The sequence below is a fragment of the Chenopodium album genome, chromosome 2 (genome assembly GCF_948465745.1).
Source record: "Chenopodium album chromosome 2, dcCheAlbu1.1, whole genome shotgun sequence".
Lineage (NCBI taxonomy): Eukaryota > Viridiplantae > Streptophyta > Magnoliopsida > Caryophyllales > Amaranthaceae > Chenopodium > Chenopodium album.
Window position 1 is genome coordinate 79,900,393 of NC_137835.1, and position 14,172 is coordinate 79,914,564.

The following is a 14,172-nucleotide window of genomic DNA, read 5'->3' on the forward strand; positions in this document are numbered from 1 at the left end:
TTTCCTTAAAAAAAAAAATTATTCCTTAAATTATTTTATAAGTAGCCAATTTATGTAAGGATTTTTGAAACATAAGGATATATATTATGGAGGATACCGGGCATCGTCCGAGGTACATACTAGTTAATATAAAAAGTGTTAGGTAAAATATGTATATCTCTTTTGATTTAAATTTTAAAATTTATGGAGTATAATGATACAAACAGTTTTATGTAAGATATATATATCCCTTTTGATTTAAAATATTTTGACGTAAGATACCATTGATTTTTGTAAAAGCGCAATAAAATATCAATGTTATTCGAATTCATTGGAAGCACACTATTTATAAGAGTTTTCTTGTACTTTTTATAAGGTAGGGAAGTATGATTGTCAAGTGATTATCAATCCATGAGTAGAGAATTCTTATAAATAGTGTGCTTCCAATTTTACCCTTCAAAATGTTTATTTACACATTTATCCTCAATTACTCTAATGAATAGTATGCTTTCAATTTTATCCTTCAAAAAATGTGTTCAAGCAATTGATACTCTAGAGCGGCTAAGCATTACAAGATCAGATGACAATGTATAATGTTCTTAATTTTACAGTAGACGAAGAGATCAGATGAGTGCAAATTATTGAGTACAATAAAGATAATAAAGGTAATAATTAAGCTCCAATAAAGATGTTGACTGCTAAAAGCTTTTGGTATGCAGAATGGAGGTTATACTACTTTAATCGTGCATCATATTGTGTTATCATTCTACCATAGGATGTTTATAGTAATAACATATATATTTGCAATAATATCATTGTAAAAAAATACAATGAAGTAATCCCGATAATCCGTTCAAAAAAAATAAAAAATTAACCCTAATAATAATGTCGAAGAGTATACAATAACCCATATAACACTATCAAGTAACCATGTAACATTAACTTAAATCGAGTAATCCCTATAGTACTGACGAATTAACACCTACAACACTAATGAGGTAATTCTGGTCACATGGTGTGACAAGCCACATATAAGAATTTGTGTTTAGTATAATAGAGACTTTAAATTAATTCTAATAATATGGAATACAAGAAAAATATAGACGTGTGATATCAATGATTTCATGTTTAATTGATTCGTCTTAGTATGTACTTTAAATATAACAAACATTTGCATTTCTAGAACTCAATTTTTTTTTTACATTTCCCTCACTAATTCTAAAGTAGGTTGCTAAAGTTTAAAACATAGCAAAGATACACAATATTCGATACATTAATCGCATATATACAAATATTCATAATAAAATAGTATGCAAACCGGCATAAGGTATAAGGACTAATTGCAATCACTCTTCTCGAAATGCTAGCCATACTGCGCTCATCGCACGCGTGGGAACTGTTAGAAAAACAATGAAAATTGATGTTCAAAGAGACCGGATAAATTCTTCAAGGCACGTGATAAACGCTTTCCTAATAGTTATTTATCGACTCTCTTTGGAACAATCGAGTTACACGATAACACTATTGGGATACAATGAAAAAACCAATTAGTTTTGCTTGTTCTTACAAAACTAATTCAACAAAGTTTGAGTATAAATGTGTTTGTTTTCACTCTAAGAAAATTACTGCAGATTTTCTCTCAAAGTAAGCAAGAATGATTTGTCATTGTAATCTCATCCCTCGTACATGTCATATAAATTCCTATTTATAGAGTTTATATGAAGAGCAGTTTTAATTCCAACGGATATGTCCGTTCACAAAGCAAACCGTTCAAAAACTGTCAAAACCGTCAGTTTTGAACTTTGCCCGGTCAGACCGGGCAATGGAGCCCTACCGGGCGCGAGCAACACTTTTGTAAAACATGTAAAAACTGACAAACTCCCTTCGCCCTGGCAGACCGAGCAATTGAGCCCTACCGGGCGCGAGCAACATCTCAATGAAATTGAGATAATTGACAATTTTTACTCGTGCTCGCCCTAGCCAGGGCGAAGCACAAATTTGTCAATTTTGCCTTGTTTTGTCACTTTTATACATCTTGCTTTGCTATACCTCTAAGTATAATCATTATACTAATCCTCCTCAACTCCTAGCATAATATAAACTTCATATATGATACATAAGCTCCATTTATTCCATAAATGTTCCAACAATCCTCCTCCATTTATAGAATAAATGTTAAAAGAACTTATAACTTGCTTAAAACAAACAAATATACATGCTCATACATAATGAAAATATCTAACGATTGAATTTTCACTTAGTATAAATATACTTAACAATAGTTCCGATCATAATGATAGACTAAGCTTTGAATCATACAACCACTTTGAACTATTGAAGATATCATACATATGAAGCCTTAGTGTCCATATCCATTCATGAGTGATCCAAGTTAAGCCTTAACCTTGGTGAAGCGGCCAAACCTCTTACTCATATAGGTAAATCTTTAAGAGAACATGCTCCTGCAATTTGAGCAACTTATCAAAGATTTATTAAGAAAATTTCAACCTCTTAATCATTGCAGTCACAAGCACTAACCTTGGGATGTTTACAAATCTAAGTGCTTCATATCATCAAGTGAAGTAGTATCCTCATTGAATTTAAGATCTAACGTTGTATTAGATGTTAAATTGAGTTTTCCTCCACTTTAGATATTTCAATAGGCTTAAGACCCATCCCTGTAGATGTTTTGTACACTAAATCTCTTGGCAATGGTTTGGTAAATGGATCCGCTAAGTTAAAGCTAGACCGTACAAAATCAATGGTAACGACTCCATCCTTAATCAATTCACGCACATAGCTGTGTCTAACACCAATGTGCCTTGATTTCCCGTTATATACTTGGCTATATGCCTTAGCAATTGTTGATGCACTATCACAATGTATAGCAATAGGAGACATAGGTTTTACCCATAAGTCAACCTCATTTAACAAATTCCTTAGCCACTCCGCTTCTTTACAACAAGAAGCCAATGCTATGAATTCCGATTCCATAGTTGAATCAGTTATACATGTTTGCTTCTTAGAAGCCCAAGAAATGGCACCTCCTCCAAGAACAAACACCCATCCACTTGTAGATGAATAATCTTCCTTGTTTGTGATCCAACTAGCATCCGAGTATCCTTCTAGCACCGAAGGATCTCCCGTATATGTCAAACTATAATCAATAGTTCTCTTCAAATACTTTAGCACACGTCTTAACGCTTGCCAATGAAACATACTAGGATTACTAGTATACCTACTTAGCTTGCCTACAGCAAAAGCTAAATCAGGTCGAGTGCTTGTCATAGCATACATCAAGCTCCCGATCAAACTTGCATACTCCAATTGTGAAATAGGAGTACCACTACTTGGAACCAACTTAATACTAGGATCCATAGGAGTAGAAACAAGAGAACAATTTGTTTCTCCAAACCTCTCCAACACTTTCTCAATATAATGAGATTGTGATAAAGATATTGTTCCTTTACCTCTCACTATTCTTATTCCAAGAATAACATCCGCTTCTCCCATATCTTTCATGGAGAAACTAGAAGAGAGAAAATCTTTGGTTTCTTCAACTTGTTCCAAATCAGTCCCAAAAATAAGCATGTCATCAACATATAAACAAATTATGACACCTTTACCATTGTCATCGAATTTGCTATATACACACTTATCGGATTGATTTATTTTAAACCCATTAGCCAAGACAACTTCATCAAATTTTTGATGCCATTGCTTAGGTGCTTGCTTTAGCCCATACAAAGATCTAATTAACTTGCAAACTTTGGTTTTTTGTCCTTTGACAATTAAGCCTTCCGGTTGTTTCATGTACACTTCCTCCTCCAATTCACCGTTAAGAAATGCCGTTTTAACATCCATTTGGTGAATTACTAAGTCATGAATCGCTGCTAAAGCAATTAATAACCTAATAGTGGCAATTCTTGCCACCGGAGCATAAGTATCAAAGTAGTCGATACCGTGGGTTTGCCTAAAGCCTTGAACCACTAAGCGGGCCTTATGCTTTATCACGGTTCCATCGATCTTCTTTTTCCTTACAAATATCCATTTACAACCTAAAGGTTTGCACCCGGGGGGTAAATCCGATAAAACCCAAGTGTTATTACCCGTTATTGAATCCATTTCATCATGTATTGCTTCTTTCCAAAAAACAGCATCATGAGACTTCATAGCCTCATCAAAAGTCTTAGGATCCTCCTCCACATTGAAACAATATGGAGATAGAGTCATAATTGACTCTCTTGACCCTTCAACTAAATACAGTTGAAAATCGGGTCCAAAAGATTTATCTTTTCTAATTCGTTTACTTTTTCTAATCTCCGGCATAGTAGTTTCATGATCTTCATTAAAATCATCTACTACAACGGAGCTAGTACTAGGTAACATATCCTTTGGCCTTGGAATTGATGAGAAACGAGTCTCATCAAATATTGCATCTCTAGACTCTATCACAATGTGAATAGAAACATAGTCATTAGGCTCAATGACATAAAACCTATAGGCTTTGCTATGTTCAGCATAGCCTATAAAAATGCAATCAATTCCTTTTTCACCCAATGTTTTCCTTTTAGGTTCCGTCAATTTGACAATTGCCCTACATCCCCATACCTTAAGGTAATTGAGAGTAGGCTTCCTTTTGTGCCAAATTTCATATGAGGTAGTCTTGTTCCTTTTATTTGAAACTCTATTCAAAATATAACAAGCTGTCAACATAGCTTCACCCCAAAATCCGTCACTTAGACCCGAATTAGAAAGCATGGAATTAACCATTTCTTTTAGGATTCTATTTTTTTCTTTCCGCAATCCCATTACTTTGAGGAGAATATGGTGCGGTCAGTTCATGAATTATTCCAATGGATTTAAAATATTTAGGATCATAATACTCTCCACCCCTATCCGTTCGAAGTCTTTTAATTTTTTACATTAGTTTGCAATTCAACTTCGGTTTTATAGACCTTAAACTTATCAAGGGCTTCATCTTTAGAAAATAATAAATATATGTAACAAAACCTTGAAAAATCATCAATAAAAGTCACAATATATTTCTTATTTCCTAACGAAGGTGAGCTCTTAAAATCACACAAATCATTATGCACCAATTCAAGCAAAATTGATTGTCTTTCTACACTAGGAAAAGGATTCCTTGTTATTTTATTTAGCATGCATGTTTTACACTTCTCTAAATTGTAATCAAAAGAAGGAATCAAACCCATTTTGGACATGTCATACAAACGACGATAATTAACATGACATAAACGATTGTGCCATAGAGAAGAAACATCAAGCATGTAAACAGAATTAACAACTTTATTATCAATGCTTAATTTAAACATTCCATTACAATAATATCCTTGTCCTACATAAATACCACCCTTACTTAATACAAATTTATCAGCTTCAAATACCATCTTAAATCCATACTTATTCAAGAGACCTCCTGACATTAAATTCTTCCTAACTTCCGGTACAAAAACAACATCTCTAGAGTTAATGTTTTTCCGGATGTTAACAACAATTCTACTTGACCAATTCCTTTAGCCTTGACCGTAGAATCATTTCCCATGTACAAAATTGGACCATCTTCCAATACTTCAAAAGTCTTGAAATAATGTCGATCTTTGCACACATGTCTAGAGGCTCCCGAATCCACCCACCAAGAATCATCAACCTGCACAACATTGATCTCAGAGATCATAGCCACAAAATTCATTTCTAAACTTGTAGCATCATGTGCAAAAATCATACCTTGGTCTTTGTCAAGATCTTGTTGACCTTGCTTGTTGGCCTTCTTCTTTTTCCAAGAGGGGCAATCCCTCTTAAAGTGAGGACCATTACACTCCCAACAATTGACAGATTTTGTTTTCTTGCCCTTCTTGTTAGGAGTCTTTTTGTTGTTGGATTTAGAGGGTCTTTTGTGGGATTTTTTAGTCCCATTTGACTTTTCTTCTTCCATCACATTAATGGAGGAACCCGGAGCACTTTTGTCATTGACATTAGTGTCCTTAACACCTTCTTGAACCCGGATACTCTCCTCTATACGGAGATGAGTACCCAATTGTTCCAAGGTCATTTCCTCCTTTTGATGTTTCAAGGAGTTTTTAGCATCCTTCCAAGAAGAGGGTAATTTATCAATGATTGAAGCCACCGCAATGGCCTCATCCATTACCATACCATGTAATCTAATTTGGCTTAAAATATGTTGAACTTCATGAAATTGTTCCATAACAGGCCGATCATTAGTCATCTTAAAAGAATTAAAATTGCTAACAAGAAATTTCTTACTTGAAGCATCCTTGGCAATGTATTTGGATTCAAGTGTGTCCCAAAGTTCCTTTGCACTCTCCACATTTTGATACACATCAAACAAGGTATCAGACAAAGCATTCAAGATGTGACCACGACAGATGTAGTCGTCATTTTCCCACTTGGTTCTACGACGTTGTGTCTCCAAGGTTTCTTCTTCTCCTTTGGGAGGACCGTGCGGCATGAGTGTAGTAAGTACATACACCACATTCAACGTTGTCAAGAGGAAATGCATCTTCTTTTGCCAACGACGATAACCCACACCTTCAAACTTATCTAATTTCTGGAAATTGGTAGCCATATCACGCAATGAAGAAGCCATTATCCCACGAGTAAATAACTATTAGATTGTTAGAAAAACAATGAAAATTGATGTTCAAAGAGACCGGATAAATTCTTCAAGGCACGTGATAAACGCTTTCCTAATAGTTATTTATCGACTCTCTTTGGAACAATCGAGTTACACGATAACACTATTGGGATACAATGAAAAAACCAATTAGTTTTGCTTGTTCTTACAAAAATAATTCAACAAAGTTTGAGTATAAATGTGTTTGTTTTCACTCTAAGAAAATTACTGCAGATTTTCTCTCAAAGTAAGCAAGAATGATTTGTCATTGTAATCTCTTCCCTCATACATGTCATATAAACTCCTATTTATAGAGTTTATATGAAGAGCAGTTTTAATTCCAACGGATATGTCCGTTCACAAAGCAAACCGTTCAAAAACTGTCAAAACCGTCAGTTTTGAACTTTGCCCGGTCAGACCGGGCAATGGAGCCCTACCGGGCGCGAGCAACACTTTTGTAAAACATGTAAAAACTGACAAACTCCCTTCGCCCTGGCAGACCGGGCAATTGAGCCCTACCGGGCGCGAGCAACATCTCAATGAAATTGAGATAATTGACAATTTTTACTCGTGCTCGCCCTAGCCAGGGCGAAGCACAAATTTGTCAATTTTGCCTTGTTTTGTCACTTTTATACATCTTGCTTTGCTATACCTCTAAGTATAATCATTATACTAATCCTCCTCAACTCCTAGCATAATATAAACTTCATATATGATACATAAGCTCCATTTATTCCATAAATGTTCCAACAGGAACCCCTAGTGTAAAATAAAATTGTATAGTACGTACTACTGCTCATATATAAAGTTGTGGTGGTTTTGAGAAAAAAAAACTTGGGTTATCTATTTAGTTCTTGAAAGTGGCGAAGTAGCATGGTCAGAGCAATTAGAAGAAATCGTTTTGGAGTTGCACCTATTTTCATGTTATTGGATGATATTTTTAGGATAAGTTGTGCTTTTAATATATTTATTGTATTCATGTTTGACAGGTCGGTATTACGGTTGGTGTTGGTAGCTAAATGGGAAATTGATATGAATTTGAAATACTTATTTACGATTAATTTTTCCCCAAAATCTTCAAACTTTGGTGGATCATGATTTAATTTAATAGCGTCTTTAAAAAATTATAGCTAAATAATCCTAAATATTAATACGTGATAGTTCTACTCATCCAGTGCATGCCCTTATTCCCATTGTTGATAAGGATTAATATTGCTACCTGGGAGAGGCGCAGAGAGGTCCAAGAGACAATTTTCTCCGACATTTTGTCAACTAAAAATTGGAAAGAAGAGCTTTTCTTCCCCTATATATCAATCGGAGCATACTTATGAAACTATATTTTGTGTTTGAAGGTAAAGACAAATGCAAGTTCACATACTTGTGAAACTTCACACATATAATTCACAGCATCAAGTAATGTAGTTATGTGACAGCAGGTTAATTGATCCTTCATAAGTACGATATCAAGAAAACTATAGTTAAACAACAAAAGCAGGTTTGCCTGAATAATGCTTTGGAAATCATAACAAGTAACAACTAAAAAACAACACAGCAATTAAAAAAAATGTGTATTTCACATGTTTTAGAAATGTAAGTAGGAAGAAGGTCATAATTAAGACCGAGTTATTGATATTACCTATGATCTTCATCTTCCAGAATCAGCCATCATCCACACTTCATCGATTTCATAATAAATATGTGAAAAAGAAAAGGGAACAGGATGATCTAAAATTTAGGCATAAACCAGCAAAAGGAGAATGAAAACAAGTTAATCTAAATCTTTGGCATACACCATATAGGAGTAAAACACTCAGTTTATTATTGGGTTCATAAAATGATTGAATATCTCCTGTTGTCTTGTCAAAAACACCCATGTCAAGCTCAATACCCTTGAATTGTATGGTAATGCAATGAATTGACTCTACTTCCTAAGTCCTAACTGATATCAAGTCTCTATCAATATACGATTATAATTTTACCCCTGGTTTGCGCCTACATCCATCTGATGAGTTTTCGGACCAAGGGTGGAGGGAAAGACTGGACTCTGGAGCAGCAAGCCAGCAACAATTGACCCGCACTAGCACCATATCAATGACAACATCATCATCTATTATTCTTCATGAGTATACTACAGTAGTTGTCCTTCATTAAACGATGGGAAAAGACATAATTGACCCTAGATTAACGTGGTAAAGCAATCATAAAGATAAACTGGGAATTTCCGGTCTAAAAAAGGTGGTCACTTGAATTAGAGGACCTTGACGTATACTCTTTAACAAGTTTTGAGAACGAAGAATTCTTGTTTTGTAACAAGCTTGTAGGAGGATCACATTCCTCAACGAGGCCTACAAAAAAAGAGGATTGGCAATTCTCCCCGTTCTCATGAACTATATATACGTTGTTGGGGGAAAAAATGCATTGGAATTAGTATGTGATCATAAAAAAAAAAAAACCTACAAAATATATTGTAAGTGTGATAGGAAAGAAATTAATACCATTAGAATCCAACTTTCTTTCCATGTTCCTGACTACATCTCCAAGTTGACACTTATCCAAAACCTATAAATAAATTATACAACACACAAGTAAGAATGTATGGTTAATCCTTCAATTACACACCAAAAGAAAAAAAAAACACTCACATCCCATATCTGTGCATCTGTGTACTGCTCAAGCGGGTCTAAATTACTTCGTATAGTTCCTTGAAACATGGTTGGATCTTGAGGAATAATGCTCAGTTTTGATCTCAAATCTTGGAGTCCAATGGATGAGATATTAATGTCATCAATCACAATATGACCTTTTGTAGGCTCAACTATCCGAAAAAGTGCTTGTATCAGAGTTGATTTCCCACTTCCCGTTCTTCCTACAATACCGGTTTTGAGCCCTGCAGGAAAAGTGCATGTCACCCCGTGTAGCACGAATGGCAAATGTGGAGCATACTGAATTTGCAAATTGTGAATACTTATTTCACCACGTGACGGCCAGGAACTAACTGGCCTGTTTTCTTGAATAATAAGAGGAGCTTCACTAGGAATGGTCATGTACTGAAGAATTCTCTCAACTGATATCATTTTGGTTTCCCAATGGCATAAACACCATATTAATGCAGAGAGATTAAAACTTAGGGTGAGTCCATATGTCACAGCTAACCCTGCAATTGCTGCACATGATATAAAACTTATATTACTATATTACTCCTTATCATATTTACCATTATAAAGGGAAATTAATAAAAGAAAAAGATATATACACTACTAAAACATACCAGGATCTATGCTTTCTCTGAAGTACAAAGAGAGAACCAAAAGGAAGGCAAATGTAATACAAGAGAATGCATCCAGCCGCAACATTAGCCATTGCATTGCAGCAGCAAGTTGGAATTCAGGGCGAGAATATGCATCTACAATTTTCATATATGTTGGCTGTAATCTTGACTCTTGATCAAAGCTTCTTATAGTCGTTATTCCCGAAATTGTTTCAGAAAAATATTGAATAACTGGAGCTTCACATACTCGACTCAATCGTGATAATTCTCTTGATGCAGGCATATAGTATTGCTACATATAATATTTTACTAGTGTTTGTTACATAATTGCCAGCTACTGCATACTGAAAATATAGAATCACCATTTTTAAAGCATTACCTGATACCAAATGGAGGCGAAGATCAAGGGGATGAATATAACCAAAACTTCCCATGCTACGGTAGACATCAAAGCAATAACTCCTAGAAGTTGGATGGTGAGGGAAATTAGACCCTCAAGTATGGACGGAATTCGAGTCTCCACAGCACTTTGATCAGTAGAACACTATATCAGAGGAAGTGTATCAAACTAATCAGTAAAATGAAAATTGAAACTAGTATCTCAAATGTAAATTTATACTTATATGACCAAAACATACTTTTGTCACTTATATATAATTTGTGAACCAAAAAAAAAAAAAAAAAAAAAAAAAAAAAAAAAAAATGAGTGGATGATAGATCACTTACTCTGTTAAGAATTCTTCCAGCAGGTGTAGCATCAAAAAAGGACATAGGAGCACGAAACATGGTGTCCATCATTTTTTTGAAAAGTATGATAGCAGTTTTATATCCCGTGGCTACAAGAAGCGTGTCTACAACAAGGGTGAAGAAACATATGCCAATAGCCAAGGATGCATAGACAATCAGTAGCGTAGATCCACTAACAGCAGGGTTTACATCCTTTGACGATGGAGTTGCCCAAGCCAACCAATAATTGCTCCCTATTTGAAGAATTTGTAAGATAATTGCGGCTAGAATTACAAGAATCACAAGAGCTCCTCCATATGCTGTTGTGATATATTTCCAATAGACATGGAACCCGACTTTACTTCTCTTACGTTCTTCTTCTTTTACGAGCTGTGCTGCAGGTTCAGAACTAGCAGCACCCCTGTCATCATATACTTCACTATTCATATTTTCAAGTCTGATTATACTTTTTGTATTGTCTGCGGATATAGGTGCCGATAGAGCTGCATTTTGTGCACCTACATGCTGTATAAAATCAGACCCTGGAACGAGAATGTCTTCATACTTTCCAACTTGTGCAACCCTTCCTCATGACCTTAAAGAAATACATAAGATCATTAAAAACTCAGATGACTTGATGATCTCAAAATGAAATAAAATGAAGAAAACAGACTATTACTGAACTCACCACAATTAGATCAGCAGTGTTTAAAAACTCAACTTGATGAGTAACATAAATGACAGTTTTACCTTTCAGTACGCCAAGCAATACTTCCTGTAATCCAAAATCAGATAGTATTACCAAATCAAAACTTTAATAGTCTTACTACTTATAACATGTAAAAAATAAATAGTATAAATACTTCACCTTGAATAAATGAGAACCAGTATGAGCGTCAACAGCACTAAAAGGGTCATCAAATAGATAAATATCCACATCATGGTAGAGAGCGCGAGCAATTTGTATTCTTTGCTTCTGTCCACCACTTAAGTTGATACCTCTCTCACCAATAATAGTTTGATCACCAAATGAAAGGACTTCCAGGTCCTTTTTAAGACAACAAGCTTCGAGTACTTGATCATATCTTTGTCGGTCCATATCCTTACCAAACAATATGTTCTCTTGAACCGTACCACTCTGTATCCAAGGTGACTGAGCAACATAAGCCTTTGTCCCACACAGCTTAACTACCCCTGAGATCCTAGGCATTTCCCCCAAAATGCAAGAAAGTAAGCTCGACTTACCTGAACCAACTGTACCACATATGCCAACCTTCATACCACAAGACACTTTTAAATTTATGTCTTTTAATGTTGCCGTAGTAGTAGATGAAGAAGTACTATCCCAGTGAAGTTCCCAGCAATAATCTCAACTGATGTATCAGAACTGCCCAATGGCAGCTTCTCTAAACCATCATCTTGGAGCTCATCGAGGGAAAGAAAAGAGGCGATTCTCCCAAGGGAAACCTTGGCTTGGACTAGCAAGGATATAGTATCAGGTAGGAGGAAGATGGGTTGTCTAAGAACCCGAAAGGTAGCAAGTGCAGACAAAATTTGCCCCATGTCAAGTAGGATTCCCATATATATACAGGAGCCAAAAGCAACCAAAGCCACTGAAGTTGGACCTATCTCATAAAAAAAAACCCATCACTACTGAGCTATATAGATATTTCTTCAACCATTGCATCTCCACTTCTCTTAGTTGAAAAATCTTAGACAAAAAACTCATCTCCCATCCTTGAAATCTAAGAACTCTAATATTCCTTAAAGTCTCAATAGTTGCCTTCATTCTATTATCCTTAGATTCCATAAGCTTTTTTTGAAACTTCTCCTGCCATGTCATAAATAGAGAGTTTGCTACCACAAAAATTATTGTTACAGCAAAAGAACCAATGGTGGCAAGAAATCCTAACTTGTTGTATAAAATTAGCAAGGCTAAACCGATTTGGAAAAAGATTAACCATGTATCATGCATGTAGACAACGAAACCTTCGATTCTCTCAACATCAACAGCCACAGCATTGATAAGTTCTCCTCCACTACCACCACTTCCCATCTGGTCGCCTTGTAAGTGTGGCAACCAAGAAGGAAGGGTCAAGCTCTTAAGTTGTCACTGCTCGAATCCTAATTCCAATCTGTTGCATCTTAAAGATCCAATGTCTCTGAATGAAATCCTCAAGAAAAGTTGTTGCACAAAATGTAAAAGCAAGAATATAGCCTTGGTTTTTAAAAGACTCAATACCATTAAGGCATTGAACAAAGCTATCAATAAGATATGGAGCAACAAATTGAGCTAGTGTGTATATTATCCCTAAGAGGGCTGTACAAACGATTTCCTTCCAAACCAACAAGAAATATGCCTTTGCAAGCCTAAACTCAGTAGTAACAGCTCGACTATTATCTTGTTTATCAGCTTGTGACGAAGACTCAAAAAGCCTTTGGAACACTGGAAATACTCCAAACACACTATTAGAAGGGCCTAGTTGAGGAATACCTTCAAGCTCTAAGGTTGATTTCTCGATGCACAATGCAAGTAAAGGAGTTAACCAAGAGAAGAAGAGAGTATGGAAAAAACCGGCACTTTCGTAAGGAGTCACAGTATCACACCCTCTTGTCTTAGCATTATTAACACCATGATCCAAAAGGGGTTCTACAAGATTATGTACTTGATTCTCACTATTCAAAGATCCTATAACATAACAGAAAATCAAGCCATTTATAAAAAAGATACTAATACAACAGGTATTTCAATAATTTACAAATGCATGTTCACGATTATAAACTCCATTCAAATCTAGTTGTCACATTACTAATTCGATGCAACAATGTATAATACGGAGTATTGAGGAATAATTTAGGATATTATAAGTAACTCTTACACCCTTTATACGAAGTATATCAATATATCCCATAACACAATTTATTTCTCTGAAACCATAATCTCAAGTCTTTCACCAAGAACTTTCGAATCCTCCCCCACCTTTCTTTTCTTCCTCCCTGAAAACCCAAAATTACCAGGAAATCTCATTTCAATTCTAATTCTAATCAAACTCTACAAATCCCTGAAAACCCAAGATTAAAGTTTTATAATTTACTTTTAATCTAAAACCCTACTATTTTAAACCAATTTATCAATTTGCCAATTTCACCCAATTAATAAATAGTTCTTACTCATCTTATTTTCAATTATTTCAATAAAAATAAGTTGAAATTAGAAAAGTAGAGATAAATACCTTGGACCATTGTAATGATTTGACGTGGTTGGGTTGTTGCCGCCGTCAGAGGAGAAGTGTTAATGGTGGTGATCGCTGAATTTTAAAAAGAGGAGGAAACAGAGTATCTTGAAACAGAGTATCATATTAAGGTAAAGGAGTCTAATAGAAACAACTGAATATTCACTGACTTTTTTTAATGAAGAATCTGTGAAAATACAGATTTATCATCACCAAATTGCCACTAGAATACTAAAATAAACAAATTTTGTTATGATAAAATTTGACTCCCTTAAAGAATCTCTCATCAATATTATGAATCGATCTCATAA

The 14,172-nt window shown here is 35.1% G+C and overlaps 1 pseudogene; it reads right to left on the reverse strand.

The window, feature by feature from the left end:
• Positions 1-8,860: 8,860 nt before the first annotated feature.
• Positions 8,861-13,871, reverse strand: LOC145576974 (ABC transporter C family member 3-like; annotated as a pseudogene).
• Between the last annotated feature and the right edge of the window lie 301 nt (positions 13,872-14,172).